Genomic DNA, 6,000 nt, shown 5'->3' with positions numbered 1-6,000 from the left:
CTTCTCCCTCTGCCTCTGCCCCTCCTCCACTCATGCATTCTCGCTCTCTCGCTCTCTCTCAAATAAATAAATAAAATCTTAAAAAAAAGAAAAAAGGAAATGACACATCTTGACTGGCCATGAGGATGGCAAACACATTCCAGACAGGAAAAAAAAAACCCCACTCATTCATTCATTCATTCATTCATTCCACAAGCAATTATTGGTCTGCTACTATGGTCAAGCACTGTTTTAGGCCCTCAGAATACAAAAGCTAACAAAATGTGACCTCTCTCCTGAGCAGGGCTGGGTCTAGGGTGAGGCAAGGAAGGCACCTAGAGGTCACAAAGGACCAAACTCACTCACTCTCAGGGGGCCAGCCCTGCACTGGCACGATTCTGAGAGTGAGTGCCTCCTTACATGTTGCCCCTTTGGCACCTCACCCCAGTCCTTGCTTCTGAGGGGCTCGTAGTCTCTGAGGAGCAAAGTACTGAAGGTGAAAAGCCATGACCTCCTTGGTGTGGCATCAAAGCCCTCAGGATTTGGCCCCACCTACCATTTGAGGATCACCTCTTGCTCTTTCTCCCTTAAACCCTTGCCCAACCAAACCATGTTCATTCTTCTGGAGATAGTGTGTACCTTCACAGCTCCATCCCTCACCTGGAACTCCTTCCCCCTCCCCAGGCCCTCTGCCTGGCAAAGTCCTGCCCATCCATCAAGACTCAGATCAAGCAGCACCTGCTCCTGGGTTCACTCTTAGTCACCAGGACTGTCACTGGCAACCCTGTTGCCCTGGGCAAGGACAAAGATTGACTGGGTTGTGTCCGATATGGCTAGGCTATTGTTAAATAGGTACTTGGAAGCTTCCTATTTTAAATAATCGTTCTTCCTACCAGGTGTCTTGTTGCGTAGGAGGAATGTCCTATCATCAGGTAAATGTAGCAACATGTTTTGTTACAAAATCTAAAATCATTTTCCCCCAAATGTTATACTCTCTGTATTTGGCTGGTCTGGAACAAAACCCTGGCGGTCCGAGGTCCCACTCTGCCAATCACTTCCCTCCAGAAGATGAGAGTTTCCCTCTGTGAGCTCCAAGGCCCCCCTGCACATTCTGCCTTAGGACAAGCCCCTCCGACCCGCACAGCCAGCTTCCCAAGGGCAGGGGCTGTCCCTGTTCATCTCTAGATCTCCGGCACGTAGCACAGGGCCTGGAACACAGTCAGAGTGGTGACTGAGCTGACCGGATGTGCTGGGGGTCAGGGGTGGCATCAAGGGGAGCATTGACTCAGACAGAGCACAAAATAAGAGGTAATCGAGGCGTGGGCAGGTGCCACTCCAGGCAAAGAGAGCTAGGCCATGTGTGTGAGTCAGCTGGAGTGAGGGGAGGAAAGGATGACAGGCCCCTAAACTCTCCCCTCCTTCAGAGCAAAGTCAAGTGCCTCTGGCAGGCAGAAGGGTCCACGAGGAGTCCTGGGCACACCCATGGGGCTGGATCCAGATCCAGGTCCTGTGCTCAGATGAGAATCTCCTCACCGCATGCCAACAGATGCCTCATCGAAGAGAGAAATTGCAGAGAAATTACAACCCCTTGTTGTGACTTCTCCCACAGAACTAAAAACAGCACATCAGTCCCACGCTCTCTATCCAGATGGATTCTGCAGCCTCTCTACCCCGAGGGAGATGGAGGATGGAGCGGACACCAGCCTGGGAGGGGGCTCATGGGGGAGGACAAACCTCGAAGCTCAGAGAGTGAGAGGCACCCCGGGCCGGGTTTGTAGCCCCGGAGGCGAATCACACGGTGTGCTCCCCATACCACTCCCACGACACCCCGACCCCAGGGGGAGCCACAGAAGCACCAGGGGACAGGGGTCCTTCTGCCCCTTCATCATGCTGGAGAAGGTCAGGCATGAGCAGCTTAGGGTACATCACTACCAGCTGAAGAGCCAGCACCTGGGAAAAGATCTCTGAGCCCCGAGAAAGAATCATCCTAATCATTCCTCCACCTCAGAGCAAATGGAAGCACAGCCCAGAAGGCTGAGTTGAAGGGATACTGCCTCCCTCCTTTGGAGAAGCCCAGGACGGAGAAAGCACTTCAGCCTCCAAGCTCCCCTCCAGGCCCCGGTAGCCCTCACCTCCAGCAGCCCTTCCTGCAAAAGCATGAAAATGTGAGCAATTCTCTCAGCAGGGCGATTTCCCTTGGCCCCTTTGCTATCTTTGGAACTGTACTGCGGGGTTTTTCTTCACTGAATGTGCTTCCCGAGTCCCAGCTCAGTGGACATAAGGGGGTTTGGAGAGGAGGCTGTGCCCATGGGTTGTCCCTTCCCTCAACAGGATCAGTTGATGATGGGGGAAGGGGACCAACCGAGTTTTTTCCACCCCCACTGGGGACAGTGAGAAGCATGTGGCCAGGCTAAAGGGTGAAGGGCTCCCTTGGGATCACCCCCCCAACATATATATATATTCATGGGCTTTTCCATTTATTTTTTTAAAGATTTTATTTATTTATTTGTCAGAGAGAGAGCGCACATGCGCACACAAGCTGGGGGAGCACAAGCAGGGGGAGCAGCAGGCAGAGGGAGAAGCAGGCTCCCCGCTGAGCAAGGAGCCCAATGCGGGGCTCCATCCCAAGACCTGGGATCCTGACCTGAGCTGAAGGCAGACACTTCACTGACTGAGCCACCCAGGCATCCTGGGTTTTTCTACTTTAAAAAACTCACCATGAAAAGTATCTATTTGGTCCCTGTATAATTATGCCCCTTCCCCTTAGCACTTAGGATCAGTGGTTAAAAATGGGTGTTCTAGGGCGCCTGGGTGGCTCAGTCGGTGAAGCGTCTGCCTTCGGCTCAGGTCATGATCCCAGGGTCCTGGGATGGAGCCCTGCATCGGGCTCCTTGCTCAGTGGGGAGTCTGCTTCTCCATCTGCCTCACCCCCTCCTCCCCCTACCCCCATTCACGCTCCTGCATGCGCGCGCGCGCTCTCTCTCTCTCTCTCCAAAATAAATAAATAAAATATTTTTTTCAAAAAAGCGGGTGTTTGGGGCGCCTGGGTGGCTCAGTCGTTAAGTGTCTGCCTTCGGCTTGGGTCATGATCCCAGGGTCCTGGGATCGGGCCCCGCGTCGGGCTCCCTGCTCAGCGGGAAGCCTGCTTCTCCTTCTCCCACACCCCCTGCTTGTGTTCCCTCTCTCGTGTTCTCTTTCTCTGTCAACTAAATAAAATAAAATCTTTAAAAATAATAAAAAAATAAAAAATAAAAAGCGGGTGTTCTAGTGTCAGCCTGTCTAGTTGTCTAGCTCCCCTACTTCCTGATCCAGCTGTATGACCTTGAGCAAGTTACTTTACCTCTCAGAGCCTCAAGTTTCCTCACTTGTAAAAGATGCTAATTGTACATCTTGGTGTAAGTGTTCAATAACTTGTAGCTTCAGTGACTGTCAATCTATGGTGGGCACAGAGACGTGCTGCCCAGATCCCCCTTCAAGAAAGGACTCACTGTCCAGCTGTGAGGGGTGGGGAGTGTGGGGAAGGCTCAGCACACAGTCTCCGGTCTTCAGCTCCTTTAGGGTCTCTCAGCTGCAGAGAGCCTCTTGGCCCCAGGGCAGCCTTCCCCAGATGACTGAGCAAGGAGGGGCCACAAAGGTCCCACCGCCTTGCCCGGATACAGAGCTGACAGGCCCTTCTTGCTCCAGCAACCCCTGGGAGTTGGCTGAGCCTTTGTTGGGCCTCCCAGTTCCACTTTCCCCTCTTCCCAATCCTGTTTTTTCTCCCTTCCTTTCACATGTGTTGATCCCCAGTAAACTGTCTCAGCCTCCACTTCCAGGGAATCCAGCCTATGGAACATGATTCATTATTTTGGACCCATGCAACCAGTGCAACAAGCCCTGGGTCCAGACTTGGCCACTGTTTCCAGTTTCCCTGAGTCACTCCAGGAGGCCCAGGATGTCTGCAGACCACAGTGGTGGAGCAGTGGGGACCAAGGCAATGCCAATGCTTGGTCAGAACTCAGGAAGGTCATGACCTGCCCCAGTAATGGCCATCCTATGCCAGACCTACCAGCTGCTCACTACGGTTCAATGGGACCCTCCCTCCCTCCCTTCCTCCCCCTCTTCCTTCTTTCCCTCCTTCCTTGCCCAGCTTACAGTTAGTTAGCTTACAGTCTAACCTGAAAACAACTCAATTTGGCATGATAAGCATTCATCTAGAGAATAGCATTGATCACAAAGGGGCACCCAGAGGATCACGAGAGGCTTTCTGGAGAAGAAGAGGTCTTTGTTGAGTCCTATAGGACAAGGTAGAAGTTGGGCAGCCAAAGGGGGTGGAAGGAGAAGTTCTAGGGAAAGGGGAAGCTCCTATCAGCCTGGACCAGGTATCCATGCACTTGCTGGGATGCTGGGGGCAATTGCCAGTTTCCTTGAAAGAAATTTTGCTTCCTGAGGACTCAAGTTCAAAGAGTCAGCAGAAGAGCCTGTAGACATGGCCCCCTCTCAGTTAACAACCAATCTGGTTCCCAAAGATGGTTGTTACATTGACCTTTGAGCTCGTCTTCTCCAGCTCATAACCCACCTCTTTCCCTCATTCCCCGTAGGTCCCACGCACCAGCCCCGTCATCGCTCTCACCCTCTAACCTTTCCCTTTCCACATGCCCGCCTCAGCAAATGCCCCTTCCAGCTCAGAAGCAGGTGACAGGGGTCAGGACATGCCACCCCTAAATTATGGCATCTTGACATAGTGAATATTTTAAGCTGAAGGAGTTTGAGAAAGTCTGAAAAAACAGCGTGAACAGGAGGCTCTCTCTGAACCCTTCTCCCCTGAAGCAGGTCATAAGACCCTCTCATGACTGGTGTCCTCCCTATACCCAGAAGAAAGGAGCATTCTATCTTCCAAGAAGGAGGAAGACTGAGAAGGAACTGAACCAAGAGACCTTGCTAAGTTTCTCCCAGTTTACTACCCTTGTTCATGCTCTTTGACATATTCTGTTTCCACACACTGTCCACTCTTCATGAAACCTCACGTGAAAACACTCAGGTGGAACGTTCCCCCATGTCTTTATTTCCTGATGGCTCCACTGTCGTGTAAAATGTAGGTTAAATTAATTTGTAAGGTTTTCTGTTATCCTGTCAGTTTCATTGGCAGAGCTAGCCAGGGACCCCAAGAGGGTCAAGGAAGATGTTTCCTCCCCTGCATAGGCCAGTGGGGTCCAACGGGGGCCAATGTTCTGGAGCCTCTGAAAAGCTTCCCCTCCCCGCATGCACTGAGGTCCCAGCTCCTCTCCTGGCTTGTGGGGGCTTGCTCTCCTGCAAAGTTGGCCATGCAGCAAATGGCTATAAACACAGTGTGATTTTCCCCCCACAGAATCCATGATAAAATCAGACTGTTTGGGCGCCTGGGTGGCTCAGTTGTTTAAGCGGCTGCCTTCGGCTCAGTTCATGATCCTGGAGTCCCAGGATCGAGTCCCACATCAGGCTCCCTGCTCAGCAGGGAGTCTGTCTCCCTCTGACCCTCTTCCCTCTCGTGCTCTCTATCTCTCATTCTCTCTCTCAAATAAATAAATAAAATCTTAAAAAAAAAGAATCCTTTAAAAAAAATCAAGACTTTTTTCCAAGGGTGGCAGAGAAAACCTTACCAAGTTGGCTTTTTAATGGTCACATATGGTGGTATCCTGGCAGCTTTCTGGGAAACGGGGAATATGGCCACCACCTGGTGATTCACCTCTCCCCTCCTTAATCCAGATTCATTCCTCCCTTTCCACCTTTTTGAACACAGCTTTATTACAGTATAATTTACATACCATACGACTCACCTATTTAAATGATATAATTCAAGGGCTTTTAGTATATTCACAGAGTTGTGTACCCATCACCACAATCGATTTTAGAACATTTTTATTACCCCCAAAAGAAACCCTACACCTCTTAGTTGTCAACCTCCCAAACTCCCCAACCCCATCAGCCTTGGGCTACTACTAATCTACTTTCTGCCTTTACAGATTTGCCTATTCTGGACTTTGTATGTAACCTTCCTCCTTC

The sequence above is a fragment of the Zalophus californianus genome, chromosome 16 (assembly GCF_009762305.2).
Source record: "Zalophus californianus isolate mZalCal1 chromosome 16, mZalCal1.pri.v2, whole genome shotgun sequence".
Classification (NCBI taxonomy): Eukaryota; Metazoa; Chordata; class Mammalia; order Carnivora; family Otariidae; genus Zalophus; species Zalophus californianus.
Note: the sequence above shows the minus strand (reverse complement) of the source record.